The following is an 18,130-nucleotide window of genomic DNA, read 5'->3' as shown; positions in this document are numbered from 1 at the left end:
ACATTCCCGCGAAATCTCGCGCAAGGGATGAAATTGCGAATGGTGGACGCGCTTTATGACGGGGTGGGGGGTGAATCAGATCGGCTCCAGCCATTGCAGAATGACTTTCCTGCTGCACACCTGAGCTTTGCCCTTCCAGATGTGGGAGCCAGCTTTCCAACCCGTCTCCTATCCCAACCGAGCGGCGACAGCCCCCAAAACTCACACCCCCGGACCTAAAACAAAAAAAACATGTCCTCGAGCGCGGTCGTCATTAACAAAAACTCCCCGACCACCCGCATGCAATTAGAGTCTTAACTTTACCCAGCACATACCTGCTCAGCACCGCCAGCAAGTCATCCGGCAGACAAAAGCGAGATACTGCCGATGCCGGAAATCTGGAACAAAAACAAAAACAGCTGGAGAAACTCAGCAGGCCTGACAGCATCTGCGGAGGGGAGCACAGTTGACGTTTCGAGTCCGTGCAACTCTTCATCGGGACTAAGGAAATGGAGAAATGAGGTGAAATATAAGCTGGTCGAGGGGGGGGCGGTGGGACAGGTAGAGCTGGATAGAGGGCCAGTGATAGGTGGAGGCCAAGAAGAGATTGCAGTCCGCAGCTTGGCTTTGAGCTTATTCACACCTCGTAAAGAAGCTCTCGATGCCCTTTTAACCTCCTTCCACCCAATCAAATCCATAGCCAGGGTTTGACATTGACTGGGTGGGTGGGTGCCTGACCTGAGCACACGCGGGCAATATTGAGCGCGTCCTGACTCCCTCACACGCCCGCCGACAATTAAAGGGCCACTTAAGGCCATTAAAAAACTCTACTGTCCACGATTTTACATTGCCCGGGCGCTGTTGCACTCATTGCACATGCAGCTCCCTTTTTTTTAACGAAACCTCATCCAAGGGCCGGATGAAATGTCCTGGGTGAAATATAATAAAAAAAAAAGGATATCTGGGGGGCTGGTGTACTTTTTTATTTTGAGTTCTGCTGTCAGGTGCTTGAATAGACACAGTGCACTTTATCTCTTGCCGTTTAATCTGTCCGGGTCTGCAGCTCCCTGAGGCATCTCCGCAGGCAGCTGTCTGCCTTTTGGCTAGAAGCGCCCACCCTGTGCCCTCGCTATTGTCGGTGCCCGCCCTCTTCCCGCCTGCCCCCCACCCCCCCTTTCGGCAGCGCCGAGGCTTTCTCAGTGTGCGTCTCGTGCTCCCTGGCCGTTCATTGGCCAGCCAGCATGAAACTGCGTTCGGCGGGGGGGTGGGGGGGGCGCCGATCACGCATTTCGCGTCCGCTTCGGGGCCGGCCGACTTGGCGCGTACGCCAAGCGTCAAATCCAGGGCCTGTATTTCTGTTTCAACAAATTAAAACCTGCAAAGCACCCACCGGTGAAGTAGCTCCCCAGCTGACTGCCCACTCAAAAATCTATATTGTGTTTTCAGATTCTACCTAGGAAGCCAAACCCTTACTTTTTTGGCTCTCTGTAACCTTCGAAGGTGATAAACGGGTATCTTAAAATGAACCTCAATAGAAATCTTTCCAACTTCTGAAGATATTTTGGGACCAGCGCCTGACCAGGGCGGTCAGGTGTATAAATACTTTAGTGCGGGGAAACGGATTCGAGAACAAACAGGTCACGAGCTGTCGTATTGGCAAATTACTTTTTAAACTTTGGGATTGGTTATAGAGCCATAGAGTTATACAGCACAGAAACAGGCCCTTCGGCCCATCGTGTCCCTGCCAGCCATCAAGCCCCTATCTACTCTAATCCCATTTTGGCCCATAGCCCTGTGTGCTATGGCGTTTCAAGTGCTCATCTAAATAATTCTTAAAGGTTGTGAGGGTTCCTGCCTGTACCACAGATTCCAATCACCCTCTGGGTGAAAAAATGTCCCCTCAAATCCCCTCTAAACCTCCTGCCCCTTCCTTGAACCCATGCCCCCTGGTTTATTGACACCTCCGCCAAGGGGAAAAGTTTCATCCTCTCTACCCTATCTATCTAAAATCTAGAAATGGGTATTCCAATTTGCTTCTATTAATGTGCGAAGTATTAAAGCCCTAATTGTATTGAAGCACCTCATGATGTATGTTGATAACTCCAGTCCCATTGTCTGTAATGACCATATGGAAATGACTGTAATATTCATTGATTGTATTGATCTCGTGATCCATGTGTAAAAGTTGAATCTGATTGTACTTTTTGTGATGGCCATTTTGAAATGCTTTGTAATGTTCTTCCAGATATTTTATGAATAAAGTCTATTTTTTCAAAAAAAAACCCATTAAAGCCACTTCACGAGGTTACTTGGCCAATGTGGAAGCTGACCTGCTGTTCCTACAGGAGCCTGGAATACCGCACCGCAGCAGCTCCGGACGATGAGCTGGTGGTCCCAGGGGGTGCCGATCTAGCCGGGAGGAAAGGATTGCTGTTCCTCCAGCCTGAGTCTCCCGCTGCAGGGAAGCAACTTCACAATGACCGAGGTTAATTTGCTGGTCGCCTCCATGAAGCAGGCCCTAATGTACCAAAAGCGCAATCCTGAGACGGATTAACGTGTACGCCCCAGCCCAAAACAGCGAGCGGCTGTGCTGCCCTTCGGCAGCTCCCATTGCTGCTGACGGCTTCCAAGCCACTCGTTCTGGGTGGTGACTTCAGCTGCATCATCGATGCGCCTGGACGATCCGGCAGGGCCGACAGCGGACTGGACGCTGCCCCCAGACTCCTGGTGGGAACGGTAAAAGATGCCAAGCTACCTGACGTCCTCAGCAACCCTGCAGACGGAGCGCAGCGTAGATACACCTGGTCGCGGCCAGACAGGTCCGTCTGTTCCAGGATAGACTTCCTGTTTGTGTCCCGAGTGTTCACGCTCAGAACCACTGACCTCAAGTTGGTGTTCTTCTCTGATCGCTGCCTCCTACTGGCTGACTGTGACTTACAGGAAGACCAGAGGCTTGGCAGGGGGCCATGGAAGCTGAACATGAAACTACCGATCCCAAGGAACTCAAAGAGGATTACAAAGGTTGGAGAACCATGAAACCCCCCTTTGAGTCCCTGACACACTGATGGGAAGTGATCAAGGAGAATATCAAGAAGTTTTTCATCCTCAAAGGTTTTCAGAAGGTGAGAGAGAGAGAGATAGACGGAGGGGAAATGTCTCGACTCCAAAGAGCATGCAGAACCTGCTCCGGCTGCAGTCGATGGGGGTCGATGTCAAGGAGGAACTCCAAGAGGTGAAGAGCCAGCAAGCCTCGCTCTTTGTTCCAGAGGCCTCCAAGCTCATCTTCCGTTCCAGAGTCCGCTCCGTGGAGCAGGATGAGACGTGCTCACGTTTCTACTTCCAAAATCTCCACAGAGAGAGAGAGCTCTGTGATCAGCAGCCTGAAGGAAGAAGACGGCTCAGTAAAGTCATCGCAGTTTGACATTTTGAGGATCAGTAAATCCTTTTATGCCGGATTGTATGATGTGAAGCCCACAGACAGCACGGTCTCCCAGTCCTCCCTGTCCTCTATCACGGAGGTCTTAGGTGACAGTACACGGGAGAGTCTGGAAAAACCACTAACTCTGGGCGAGCTGACAAAGCCTTCGTCAAGTCCTTCGGGAAGAGTAAGACTCCCGGAAGCGACGGCTTGCCGGCGGAGTTGTATTCGGCTCTGTGGGACTGGATGGGCCCAGACCTGCTAGAAGTGTACGAGAGTATGCTTCTGGCCGGCAGCATGTCAGAATCCATGAGCAAAGGCATCATCACCCTCATCTACAAGCACAAGGGGGAAAGAGAGGAAATTAGAAATTGGAGACCCATTTCACTGTTGAACGTGGACTAAAAAGTTCACTGCCACCCTGACCAGACCTGCACTGTGCCCGGGCAGGAAGATCTCTGACAGCCTCGTGCTGCTCAGGAATACGATTGTCTATGTGCAGGACAGGGGTGTGGACACCTGCCTTATCAGCCTGGACCAGGAGAAGGCCTTTGACAGAATATCGCACACCTACATGGTGGATGTGCTCTCCTAGATGGGGGGAAATCCGCAACTGGATCCAACTGCTCTACACAAACATCAGTAGCGCAATTTCAATCAATGGGTGGGAATCAGAAAGCTTTCCTATTAAATCTGGAGTCAGGCAGGGCTGCCCTCTCTCCCCTGTCCTGTTTGTTTGTTGCATAGAACCCTTTGCTGAGTCCATCAGGAAGGATCCGGGTATAAGAGGAGTGACAATCCCAGGCAGTGGAGGCACTCAGGTCAAAGCTTCCCTGTACATGGACGATGTCGCCGTCTTCTGCTCGGATCCGCTGTCGGTGCACAGACTGATCCACATCTGCGACCAGTTCGAACTGGCCTCGGGAGCCAAGGTAAATCATGGCAAGAGCGAGGCCATGTTCTTTGGGAACTGGGCTAACCGATCCTTTGTCGCCTTCACCGTCAGGCCAGGCTACCTGAAGGTGCTGGGGATATGGTTCAGAGAGACTGGGGCTTGTGCCAAAAACTGGAAGGAGCGAGTAACCAAGGCGAGGCAGCAACTGGGCATGTGGGAGCGACGGCCCCTCTCCATCCTGGTGGTCAGGTGTGAAGCTCTCTCGCAAACACCAAGTGTCAATACACGGTCAGGTTCTACCTGTCGCCGGGGTTGCGAAGGATGGGTCTGGCCACGCTGCCGCGGAACGCTCTGAGTAGTTGGACCGTGCCGTACCACCTGTCCCTGGTGGAAAAGTTTGTGCAGAGAAACACCTTTGACCACAAGTCCATCAGGCAGTGGTCGGCACGTAATGTCCTATAGAGGCCCTGAGGGTAAAGGAGAGGGTGGATCCTGACTACCTGGGTGCCAAGGTAAATCGTGGCAAGAGCGAGGCCATGTTCTTTGGCAACTGGGTTGACTGATCCTCTGTCACCTTCACCGTCAAGGATGACTACCTGAAAGATGGTTCAGAGACACTGGCACACTGGTAATGCAACTAGACCAGTAATCCCATCCTATCGGATGGTTCCCCGAGCAGACTGTCAAAGCCATTTGGCAGAATGCCTCAGCACCAGAACTTTCCAACAGGCACCAAGACGTAGCTTGGCTGGTGGTGAGAAGGACCCTCCCTGTCAGATCCTTCATGTACACCCGGAGCCTCTGCACCACCGCACACACTGCCCTCGAAGTAACTGTGTTGGGGAAGATACGATCGCACACCTCCTTCTAGAATGTGCCTTTGCAAAGAAGGTCTGGAGAGAGATGCAGTGGTTGCTGTCAAGGTTCATCCCGAGCAGCTCTGTGACACAGGACTCTGTGCCCTACGGGCTGTTCCCAGGGACACACACCGAGACAAACATCAACTGCAGCTGGAGGATCATCAATTCTTTGGTCTGCCCGAAACTTGTTGGTCTTCCAGCGCAAAGAGTTGTCCCCGACCGAGTGTTGCAGACTGGCACATTCCAAGGACCAGGACTACGTGCTGAGGGACGCACTAAAGCCTGGGGCAGCCGCCGCAAAGGCGCAATAGGGAAAGATCAGTGTGTAAGGCCTTTCAGGCATAGTGCACCGAGGGACTAGTAACAGTGTAGGGCCCCTCAGGATGTAAGCTTGTTCTTGAACGTACATAGTTAATACAATTGTTTTCAGGCTGCTCAAAGTGAAACGTACTCTGTGGAAAAGGTTGATTGTTTATTGCACATCCTGTTATGACAATTTGAAATGTATTTTGTAAAGCTCTTTTAAGTATTTCTTTTTGAACAAAAGTAGGGAAAAGACTTATGTAGGACATAAATGCTATCATGGCCCATTTCTGTGCTGTACATTCTGCGTAGTTCTCTGTAACCACACTCTACAGAGTGTTCCATTGCATCTTTGTTCTTTATTCTTTCAGTGGATGTGGGCGTCGCTGGCTAGGCCAGCATTTGTTGCCCATCCCTAATTGCCCTTGAACTGAGTGGCTTTCTAGGGCCATTTCAGGGGGCAGTTAACAGTCAACCACATCGCTGTGGGTCTGGAGTCACATGTAGGCCAGACCAGGTAAGGACGGCCGATTTCCTTCCCTGAAGGACATTGGCGAACCAGATGGGTTTTTAAACAAAGATAATCAATGATAGTTCACCATTACTAAGACTAGTTTTATATTCCAGATATTTTTAATTGAATTTAAATTCCACCAGCTGCATTGGGACTTGAACTCATGTACCCCCAGATCATGTCTGGGTCTCAGCCTAGTGACATTACCGGTACTCCAGTGTCTCTGAGACTATCTGAGTTTATTAAAGTGAGGTTTCAATTTAATACAACATCTGTGTGACAGAATACCGATGCATCCACTCATTTGACCATCTACTCATTGTTAGAGGGTCTTTTGTGACATTACTCATTAGGAGTCAGGGACCTGGAGAATGTAGCATAATATACCTTCACTAAGGTGGAGCTACCTTCCCAAGAGCCTGTCCCTTTAAGAGCCCTTGCTCAGATATGCCCTAAGCAAGAGAGACTGGACAAAGTGAGGTAGACTTCCTGTGGAATGAGGTGGACATCTCAAGCTCAAAGACAAACTAATGACTAAAATAAAAGCAAAATACGGCGGATGCGGGAAACAAGAAGGAAAAACACAGAAAGTTCTGGAAATGCTCAGCAGCTGACAGGCAGCAACTGTGGAGAGTTAATGTCCTGAGGCGAATATTCTTTGACTCTTCCCCTCCCACTTTTCCTGGTCTCTCCTTAAAGAGATAGTTTTCATTCATTTAGTGCCTTTCATGACCTCAGAACGTCTCCGAGGCACTTTATAACAAATACAGTACCTTGGAACGATAGTCACCGTTATATTGCAGGAAATGCGGCAGGCAATTTGCGCACAGCAAGATCCCATAAGCAGCAACATGCTAACGGCTCTATTTTTTTTCAGCAGTGTTGGTTGAGGGGTTAAACCTCCCCCCCTTCACTGCCTCGTCACTCGTCTCTCCTCGATTGCCTCCAGCCTGTGTCTTGCTGCCTCCAGCCTCACAAATCACTGACAAGACAGTCAGCTGAGTCTGAGGGGCTCGGGACGCCCACCTTGCTGTTGCCGCTGTGACAGTACAGTTCAGCCTTTTCATACCCCAATTCCCTTCCTTTATTTTCTCCACGCCCATCGTCCCCTTTCAAACATCAGCATTAACTCCTCGCGTGTGGCCTTTGGCTGTGTGAGGCTGGCACTCAATCATTACGGCACAGAAAGAGGCCATTCGGCCCATCGAGCCCATGCTGTCTCTCCCTGCCCAGTCAGTCCCCATTCCTCCGTTCTATCCCCGTGTCCCTGCAAGTTTATTTCCATCAAATGCCTATCCAAATCACTGATCGCCTCCACTCCTGCCACCCAGGCTAGTGTTTTATCACGAGGACCATGCGTATTCCTGTCTTCCGCAGCCACTCCACGCCCAGTGTGTAGCCCCTCCGCCTTCGGAGAAGGTTGCGGGTTCAAGCTCCGTGTGGGGATTGGAGATAAGTTACGCTCCATTGCAGCACTGAGGGGCTGCTCCGCTGTCGGAGTTAGCACCTTTCAGATGAGATGTTAAACCGAGGCCCCATCTGCCCCCCTCAGGCGGACATGAAAGATGCCGTGGCACTATTGTGAAGACTGGGGGGTGTTGGGGTGGGGGCTTGGGGGGGAGTTCTCCCCAGTGTCCTGCCCAATATTTGTCTTTCAGTCAACATGAAAACGGATTATGCAGTTGAGAATCATATTCTGTTTGTGGGAGCTTGCTGTGCACAAAATGGCTGCTGCATTTCCTACACTACAACAGTGATTGCCTTCCCAAACACATTAGTTAATTGACTGAAAAGACACCCTGAGACGTTTTGTTAGATATATTCCCTTCTTTTACCTAAAGTGTTGCTGGCACAACCTGGTTGAAAGGTCACAGCACTTGCTGTACATTGTTGGGCTGTTGTGTTCCTGTGTGTGTGCGTGCACATGTGTGTGTGCGTGTATGTGCGTGTGTGTGTGTGAGTGTGTGTGTGCGTGTGTGTGCGTGTGTGTGTGTGCGTGTGTGTGCATGTGTGTGTGTGTGCGAGTGTGTGTGTGTGAATGTGTGTGTGTGTGTGTGTGTGCATGTGTGTGTGCGTGTGTGTGTGTGTACATGTGTGTGTGTGCGAGTGTGTGTGTGTGTGAATGTGTGTGTGTGTGTGAATGTGTGTGTGTGTGTGTGAATGTGTGCGTGTGTGAATGTGTGTGTGTATGTGCCTGTGTGTGTGTGCATGTGTGTGTGTGTGCGAGTGTGTGTGTGTGAATGTGTGTGTGTGTGAATGTGTGTGTGTGTGTATGTGCCTGTGTGTGTGTGTACATGCGCGTTCAGCTGGGTGAAGCCCCTGTGCTGATGAACTGTTCCTGTTTATTCAACACACGGATCACACACATGAAATAACTGAGTGTCACCCTCATTAATATAACAGCAGGCGGGGTGCTGAAGCCAACCCTGCTGCCAGCCTGTAGAGAGCCTGTCATTTTTGTTCCCAATGTCTGACAGGTGCCATCTTTAGTCAACTTCCTAACTTTAATCTGCTTTGATATCACAGAAAGAGGCCATTCAGCCCATCGTGCCTTTGAACACTCTTTGAAAGGGCTATCCAATTAGTCCCATTCCTCTGTCCTTGCCCCAAAGCTCTGCAAACATTCCCCTCACCCCCTCCTCATCCTTCAAGAACTTATCAAACTCTCTACGAACGTTACTATTGAATCTGCTTCCACCGCCCTTAAGGGCAGCGCATTCCCGATCACACAACTCGCTGTGTGAAATAAATTCTCCTCATCCCCACCTCTGGCTCTTTTGACAATTTGTGTCCTCTGGCCGCTGACCCTTCTGCCACAGGAGACAGTTCCTCCATCTTTACTCCATGAAAACAGATCTTTGGGCCATTATGCCATTGCTGTTTGTGGGAGCTTGCTGTGCACAAATTGGCTGCTGCTTTTCCTACCTTAAGACTGCGACTATACATCAAAACTTCTTCATTGGCCGTAACGTGCTTTGGGGCCTCTAGGAGATTAACCCTGCCTGTATGTAACCCGTCCTCCAGTGCAGCTCTGAGTGGGTGCCGCACTGTCGGAGGTGCTGTCTTTCAGGCGAGACACTGAAGCTGAGGCCCGGTCTGCTCTCTCAGGCGGATGTTAAAAGATCCTGCGGCACTATTGAAAGGAGAGCAGGGCAACTGTCCCCAGTGTCCTGGCCCAAACACACCCCTCGACCACCACCCCTAAAAGCGATTACCTGGTCGCGATCAGGTTTGTGGGATCTTGCTGTGTGCAAATTGGCTGCCATGTGATGGTTAGAAGCGTGAAAGTTTTAGCCCAAAGAGGCTCAGTTAGAGTAGTTAACGTTTCGACAGCATTGGTAGGAATGTTAAAAATTGGTAGAAAGTGATTTCTCTCAATAGTTGAGCTCTTTCCCTTTACAATCGTGATGCCCAACTTGTCCTTGTAGCCCCGCCCACGTGGTAGTTGCATGACGAGTCTGCCCCGCCCCCTCGGCGCGGCATGCAAATGAAGAGCGCCGGGGATTATGGGAGCTCGGAACTCCACAGCGAAATGATCCCAAAAGGAACACGTTTCAAAGTATTGGAGCTGCTTTTATTTCCAAGGCGGAGCGAAAAGCCATCAGAAAGCTGTACACGATGCGACTTACGGGGCGGCTCACCCTGATCTAGAGGTGTGTTGCCTGTCACTGGTCTCAGGCCTCTGGAAGTCTCTGGTTATCAGTATGGTATATCCTTACCTGTTACTCCTTTTGGAGTTGCAGAACATGATGAATGGGGGATATGAGCCGGTGATTAACTAGCTCCCACCCCTGAGGACCTAACAACCCCTCGGGGCCATTCTGATTCATACTGACAATGTGTTTTTTTTTAATCTATAAAGGAAGGAAGAATAACAATGTGTGTTTTGGGGTTGGATGATTCTTGAGAGTTTTATCCCCTCTCTGTTCTGGTTAGAAAGTGACCAACCTGAAACCTTCACTACCAACAAGGGGCATCAATACTGCGGAGAGGAAGGCAGTTCAGGTTTCGAGTCCCTACGACTCTCCTTCGGGGGCAGGAGGGCTGGTGGAACAGGGGAAGTTGGATAGAAGAAGGTGGAGGCAAGGGAGAGGTTGCAAAAGGTGTCATGAACTAAAGGTCGAAGGGGGTGTTGATGGCGGTGATACTGGAGGTGTTATTGGTGACATAAAATAAACCTCCAAGCCTTTTTCTCTCCAGTTTCTGCCCGACCCCGCTGGAAATATTCCCAACGCTTTTGTGTTTTTAATTTCAGATTTCCAGCATCTGCAGCGTTTTTGCTTTCTTAAGCCTTGGGTCATCCCAATCTCTGTTGCCTCTGCTCCCAGTTAAGCAGCGCCACAATTTTAAAGTCCCCGCCCTCCAGCCCGTCAGACGTCGGAGATATCTGCTTTCCTCTGACTCTGCCCTCATCGGCACCGCCCGGTTTTAATTGTTCCACCATTGGCAGCCATCCCTCCAGCTGCCTGTGTCCTGAGCTCTGGAATTTCCTCCCTAATCCTCTTCAGCGCTTTACCTCACTTTCCTCCTTTAAAATGCTCCCTTCTCTTTGACCAAGCTTTTGGTTCCCCTCCCCTCCCTCCCTAATACCCCCTGATGTGACAAGGTGTCATATTTTGCTTGATGATTGGTCAGAGTTCCTCTTTTATTGTATTCCACACCTATTTAGCAACTTGCTGGAGACCCTTTTCCATTTTGACCTTTTCCTGGTGCCCACTTCATTCTCCATTATTGGTGCCCGTTAATTCTTGACTTTATTGGTGCTCTTGCCTAATTTTTCTACCACTTCCCACCCCGTGATCTCCAATGCACCCCCCACCACCGCCATTGCAATACTACCACCCACCCCCGGCAATCCTCCCCTGTGACCACTCCCACCCTGTGATCTCCCACCCCAATGTGACCCCTCTACCCTCCTGATCTCCAAAGCATTCTCCACCGTGTTAACGTTAACAGAGTTAACGTTTCGGGTCTGTGGGCTGAACTCAGCCATTTTGTTAACTGCGGCAGCCATTTTACAACAACTTGTATTTATATAGCACCTTTAGCGTGATGAAATGTCCCAAAGCGCTTCACAGGATCGTTACTATCAGTTACTATCAGATCAGCCATGATCTTATTCAATGGCAGAGCAGGATCGAGGGGCTGAATGGCCTACTCCTGCCCCTTGTTTGTATGCTCGTATTATAAAGCAAAGAATGATACCGAGCCACTATTAAGTCAGGTGACCAAAAGCTTAAGGTCAAAGTGCTAGGTTTTAAGGAGTGTGGTAAATGAGGAAAGTGAGGTGTAGGGAGGGGATTCCAGAGTTTAGGGCCTAGACAGTTGAGGGCGTGGTCACAAATGGTGGAGCAATTTTAAATAGATGTTTGGTCATATTGCTGAAAAAAGAGAAATGTCGAAGATTTTCATCTTGCACTCACCAGGACACTCATAAGAATGGCAACATAAGGGGATATTGGTATTGGCTTTTGGCAAGATGCAAAACTTCAACTTGCCCCTTTTTTCAGGACTACTAAAGGAGCAATTTTAATTGGGAAAGCACAAGAGGCCAGAATTAGAGGAGTGCAGATATCTGGAGGACGGCTGTGGGGTTGGAGGAGATTACAGGGATAGGGAAGGGGGCCAAGAAAATGGAGGGATTCGAAAATAGGTGAGAATTTTAAAATCAAGGTGTTGCTTGACCCAAGAGTCAGTGTAAGTCAGCGAACACAGGGGGTGGTAGGGGAAAGGGACTTGCTCCGAGTTCAGGCATGGCCAGCAGATTTTTGGATGACCTCCAGTTTACTGAGGGTAGAATGTGGGAGGCCAGCCAGGACTCGAGTCAGTTTGTTCATGAATGCCCCCTCTCTTTGCCAGCCTGCCCCACCTCAACAACCACTCTCATTGAATCCAGCTGACTCAGGGCAGACTAGTAACTGGTCAAATCAAATGGCTAACAAAATGGTAGAACTGGCTTGATGGGCCGAATGGCTCACTATTTTTCCAATATGTCCCTTGATCAGAATGAGTGTCGATCACCCTTTAAGGGACTCTTAATGTGAAGGAGTTGGCCATGGGGCCAATATTTTTTTTCTCTCACGGGATGTGGGTGTCGCTGGCTGGGCCAATGTTTGTTGCCCATCCCTAGTTGCCCTTGAGAACGTGGTGGTGAGCTGCCTTCTTGAGCCGCTGCAGTCCATGTGGTGTAGGTACACCTACAGTGCTGTTAGGGAGGGAGTTCCAGGATTTTGACCCAGCGACAGTGAAGGAACGGTGATTTTATTTTGAAAAATATACTTTATTCATAAAATATCTGGAAGAACATTCCAAATCATTTCAAAATCACCATCACATAAGTACAATCAGATTCAACTTTTACACATGGATCACAAGGTGTATCGATACAATCAATGAATATTACAATCATTTCAATATGGTCAATGCAGACAATCAGACAATGGGATTGGAGTTACCAACATACATCATGTTGCACTCTGAGATGCTTCAATACAATTATAATATAATTAGTATTCACTGCCTACATTCATTTTGAGCTGTACAGCCCGAGGGGCTCTCAACAGTTCCCAGCCCCTCAGTGCACTATGGCAGAAAGGTCTTAGACAGCGACCTTTCCCCATTGCGCCTTTGCGGCGGCTGCCCCAAGCTTTAGTGTGTCTCTCAGCACGTAGTCCTGGTCCTTGGAATGTGCCAGTCCGCAACACTCGGTCAGGGACAACTCTTTGCGCTGGAAGACCAACAAGTTTCGGGCAGACCAAAGAGCGTCTTTCACTTTGACAATCTGCTCGGGGAACCATCCCACAGGATCCACCCTCTCCTTTTCCCGCAGGGCCTCTAAGATGTTATGTGTAGACCACTGCCTGATGGACTTGTATATTTACAAGTCAGGGTGGTGAGTGGCTTGGAAGGGAACTTGCAGGTGGTGGTGTTCCCATGTGTCTGCTGCCCTTGTCCTTCTAGGTGATAGTGGTCGCGGGTTTGGAAGGTGCTGTCGAAGGAGCCTTGGTGAGTTGCTGAAGTGCACCTTGTAGGTGGTACACACTGCTGCTACTGTGCGTCGGTGGTGGAGGGAGTGAATGTTTAAGGTGGTGGATGTGGTGCCAATCAAGCGGGGCTGCTTTGTCCTGGATGGTGTTGAGCTTCATGAGAGTTGTGGGAGCTGCACTCATCCAGGCAAGTGGGTCTCTCAGCAGATGTGTGAAATAGTCCCAGTATTGCACCATCAGGCTGTAACTAGGCAGCAAAATCAGACAGTTAGAGAGTTTGTGGTATAAATGACTCCTCCTGATGTTGCCTCCACAAACTATCCAGACAGCTGCCACAGCTATTAACCAGCTGGCAGTCAGACATGAATGAGGAAACAGACAGTTTTTTATTGGATAATAACACAAGGGGACATCGGAGCTGCAGCAATAAATATCTTAAGACTGTCATTTACCTGGGGAGGAATCAGATTGGGAGGCCTGGATTCATGATCATTTTAATGGGGCCCATTCTAATCTATGACTCCAAGGAGCTTGTTGCCCAACTATTTGTGTTTATATTAGTTAAGTGCCCTTCTCCTACAATTTTGGCGACACTCCAAAGCAACCATGCGTATCTCACCCTTGAACATGACCACAAAATGTGTTTGCTTCTCCTCGTTTTGTCCAAACAGGAAGCCGCGATTTGTGTAATCTGTAAATAGTTATCGACATTTGCGACTGTACCTCCGTACAAACAGCATTTCAAACTGGGAGATAGAAGCCGGCCGAGCTAATTATTAATTGGGTTCGATGCCAACCTTTCACGTCCAGGATCGGGAAGATTAAGTGTGGAGTTGGGGTAGCGAGAATAGAGTGAGTGTGGGCGTACAGATTCACAGGGCATTTCCAGAAGGAAAGAACAGTGAGACTTGGAAATGGCAGGTACTGGTCCAAACCAGAATTCCATTTTAAAACATACAAGGCCAGTTCAGGCCGTTACCTGTTCTTTCCGAGTTTTACTGGGTTTCCCCCTTCCGCAGACGTATCAGGACTTGCGCAGTCTTTCTCGGTTTGCCATTGCCTCCCACTCTCCCAGGGGCAGGGTGAGGATTCAGGCCCTAAGTCCTACCTGAGCCAGAACAGGAATCAATCCCCCTCTCCAAGGAGACAAATCCAAAGCAGAACACCGCAGGTGGAAATCAGAAATAAAAGCAGAAAATGCTGGAAAGCATCCGTGGAGAGAGAAACAGTCAACGTTTCAAGGTCGATGACCTTTCGTCAGAGGGTGAGATGGAGCCAAATTCAAAGACTGATGTTGCTAACTCCTTCAAGGCGTATTTGCATCCAAAATGCACTTGTGAACTCTTCAACCTGAGCCTTTCAATATGCTTTTTGGTTTTATTCATTCACAGGATGTGGGCATCACTGACTCAACCAGCATTTATTGCCCACATCCATTTAAGAATCAACCACATTATTGTGGGCACCTGAAGTTAGATGTAGGCCAGACCAGGTTTCCTTCTCTAGAGGGCATTAGGGAACCAGGTAGGTTTTTACACCAATGGTTTCATGTGTCATCATTAGACTTTTAATCCCAGATTTTTATTGAATTTCTACCCAGGTCCCCAGAGCCTTATCCTGGGTTTCTGAATTACCAGCCTAGTGACAATACCACTACACCACCATTTCGGCCATTTGTATTGGGTTATAAACCCAACCAAACAAACCCCTCAAAACGGGCCGGCAAAGCTGCCAAAAGTAGCATCAGCAACTCCACCAGAACAGACAACTCCCTCGACACACCCTTCAAAACACACAGGCAAGCGTGTCAAAATACACTGGCACACACACAGACCTGTGAAATATGCCAGCGATGCCCTCAAAGTGTGCAGGCAGACCTGTCAAAACGCTCCTGCAGGAGCCCGTGTCAGCTAAACCTGTCACGATCCTGGGAAGCACTTTCCCCGACCCTTCGAAACAGTTTAACGCAAGCTGGCTTTCACTTCCCTCAAGATCAATGATGACGTTTTAATAAGCGAAAGTGAAATCGTAGAACCATCCGGAACAGATTCACTTAGAGCGACGTCAATTAACAATCAGACGTCCCAAGATGATGAACGGGTGACAGATCTCTGGGAAGAAATATATGAGCATTGGCCTGCTATTGTTAGCTCCGAACCTGTCTCTCGTTATCTTTTTCCACCTTAATTATTATTTCGTCTGATTCCTGAAGGAACATCCATTAATGGGACTCAAGTTTCCCGGGTTTTGCCAGACCCTTTCGTAAGGCAGCCTAACGCTGGGCAAATTCTTGACTCAAGATTGTAATGCCCAGGGGCATTGCAACAAAATAAAAACGTGCAGGGGATTAAAAGCTGTTGAGTAGTAAGCCTGAGGGGAATCTGAATGTAGGACGCCCACTTAAAACTTCCCCCCCCCACCACCACCACGTTCCTCTACTACTATCCCTCAGGGTTGCCAACCCTCCAGGATTGTCCTGGAGTCTGGAGGAATTAAAAATCCATCTCTTGGACATGGGCAACATCCAGGAGGATAATCCTCGGGGCATAGTGGGTTTTTTTTTAAAAAAAAATGATCCTTTTATAACTAATAAACAAAAGCGTTCAAAGTATTGGAAATGGGGGGGGGTGAAAGAAGCTATTTGACTGGGTGGGGCAGTTGGAGTTGTTAACCCTACTAAGCTTCTATCTTTTTCCTCTCCTTTCTTCCCCTCTTCATCTCCTCCCATCCTGCGCAGGCCTGGTAGTGTCAGTCTCTCTGCACAGCCCCTGGAGGGCTTTAACGGTCTAAGAATTCATTGAATAAACCAGTGAGATTTGGTGATAGATCGTTAGAAGTGCCCCTATTAATGTTGCCCTTCCCTCAGAGCCCCTAGAATTCCACCATGTAATAAATTCTAAGGCATAATAATGTAGGTCCTATGGCTAGGGCTTGTTGAACCGAAGTTAAGTGTATATTTTTGGAAAATACTCCATAGGAAAGGTGTTAAACCGCTGGCTGTTGTTTAAAAGCGCTCGGCATTTTTAAACTGTTTAAAAGTAATTTACTGTGCTCAGTTTGCCGGTCGTGGTTTATACTCAAAGCGGCTGGCTTCCACTTAGCAACTATTGTCTCGCCTGAATTTTCACCAGTCCAGGTGAAAGGCTGAGACATTATCACACCACCAGCAGTAATGGTGACCATGACAACTACCGTCAATTGTCAGAAAAACCCACCTGGTTCACTAATGCCCCTTTTTAGGGAAGGAAATCTACCCTCCTTACCTGGTCTGGCCTACATGTGACTCCAGATCCACAGCAATGTGCTTGACTCTTAAAAACATAGAAAATAGGAGCAGGAGTAGGCCATTCGGCCCTTCGAGCCTGCTCCGCCATTCAATATGATCATGGCTGATTGTCTATCTCAACGCCGTACTCCCGCTCTCTCTCCATACCCCTTGACACCTTTAGAGTCCAGAGATCTATCTATTTCCTTCTTAAATATATGTGACCCCTTGTTCTAGACCCTCCCCCCAGCCAGAGGAAACATCATCTCTGCATCCAGTCTGTCCATCCCTGTCAGAATTTTATACATTTTGTTTCGATGAGATCCCCTCTCATTCTTCTAAACTCCAGTGAATAAAGGCCTAGTGCTGTTGGGGAGGGTTTAAACTAGAATGGCAGGGGGATGGGAACCTGAGCAGGGAGACAGGGGAGGGGGAAACAAGAATAGGAACGAAAGACAGAAAAGTAAGAAGCAAAAGTGGAAGGCAGAAAAAACAAGGGTGAGAAACAAATGGGGTCATAGTGCAAAATAAAGCTAAGATGACTAACAAGGTTAAAAAGACAAGTCTAAAGGCATTGTATCTTAATGCGTGGAGCACTCGCAATAAGGTAGATGAATTAACAGCGCAAATAGATATAAATGGTTATGATACAGTTGCAATTACAGAGACATGGCTGCAGGGTGACCAAGGATGGGAACTGGACATCCAGGAGTATTCAATATTTAGGAAGGACAGACAAATAGGGAAAGGAGGTGGTGTAGCACTGTTAGTAAAGGAGGAAATCAATGCAATAGTGAGGAAGGCTATTGGCTTGGAAAATCATGATGTGGAATCTGTTTGGGTGGAGATAAGAAACACCAAGGGGCAGAAAACATTGGTGGGGGTTGTCTATAGGTCCCAAATGTAAGGGAAGGCATTAAACAGGAAATTAGAGATGCATGCAATAAGGGTAGAACTGTAATCATGGGTGACTTTAATAGGTATAAATAGGTATGATTTGGTGGCGATTACTGAGACGTGGTTACAGGGAGAACAGGTTTGGGAGTTGAATATCCAAGGGTACTCAGTGTTTCGGAAGGATAGGCAGGATAGAAAAGGAGGTGGTGTGGCTTTGTTGGTAAAGGAAGAGATCAGTGCTATAGTGAGGAATGATATAGGCACTGGAGAGCAAGACATAGAGTCAGCCTGGGTAGAAATAAGAAATAGCAAAGGAAAGGAGTCCCTGGTGGGAGTAATCTATAGGTCCCCAAACTGTAGCTCAGCAATAGGGCACAGTATAAACCAGGAAATACTGGGACCATGTAAGAAAGGCACGGCAATAATCATGGGTGATTTTAATATCCATGTAGACTGGACTAATCAAATTGGCAAGGGTAGCCTCGAGGGAGATTGTTTCTTGGAGCAATATGTTGTGGAACCAACCAGGGAGGAGGCTATTATGGATTTGGTTTTGTGTAATGAGATGCGATTAATTAATGATCTCATAGTAAAGGATCCTCTAGGGAAGAGTGATCATAGCATGATAGAATTTCAAGTTCAGTTTGAGAGCGAGAAGCTTGAGTCCCACACTAGTGTCCTGGACAAAGGTAACTACATAGGCATGAGGGCAGATTTTACCCTAGTGGGCTGGGCAGGAAGACTACAAGGTAGGACAGTTGATGAACAGTGGCAGATATTTAAGGAGATATTCAATTCCTCCCAAGTAAAATATATTCCAAAGAGGAAGAAAGATGGTAAGAGGGGGGAAAAAGCATCCATGGCTAAGCAAGGAAGTTAAAGATAACTTAAAGGCAAAAACTAAGGTATATCAAATTGCAAAGGTCAGTGGCAGGCTGGAAGATTGGGAAACTTTTAAAGATCAACAAAGGATTATAAAAAAATAATAAAAAGAGCAAAGGTAAATTATGAAA

General features: G+C 48.3%; 1 non-coding gene across 1 annotated transcript; it reads left to right on the top strand.

The window, feature by feature from the left end:
* Window positions 1-9,665: 9,665 nt before the first annotated feature.
* Window positions 9,666-9,795, top strand: LOC144669874 (U8 small nucleolar RNA). Its single transcript, XR_013573775.1, has one exon. It is a non-coding gene; the product is annotated as a U8 small nucleolar RNA (small nucleolar RNA).
* Window positions 9,796-18,130: the final 8,335 nt, after the last annotated feature.

Source organism: Cetorhinus maximus, chromosome 29 (assembly GCF_964194155.1).
Source record: "Cetorhinus maximus chromosome 29, sCetMax3.hap1.1, whole genome shotgun sequence".
NCBI classification, from domain to species: Eukaryota; Metazoa; Chordata; class Chondrichthyes; order Lamniformes; family Cetorhinidae; genus Cetorhinus; species Cetorhinus maximus.
Note: the sequence above shows the minus strand (reverse complement) of the source record. Positions and strands in the feature narration are given on the sequence as shown.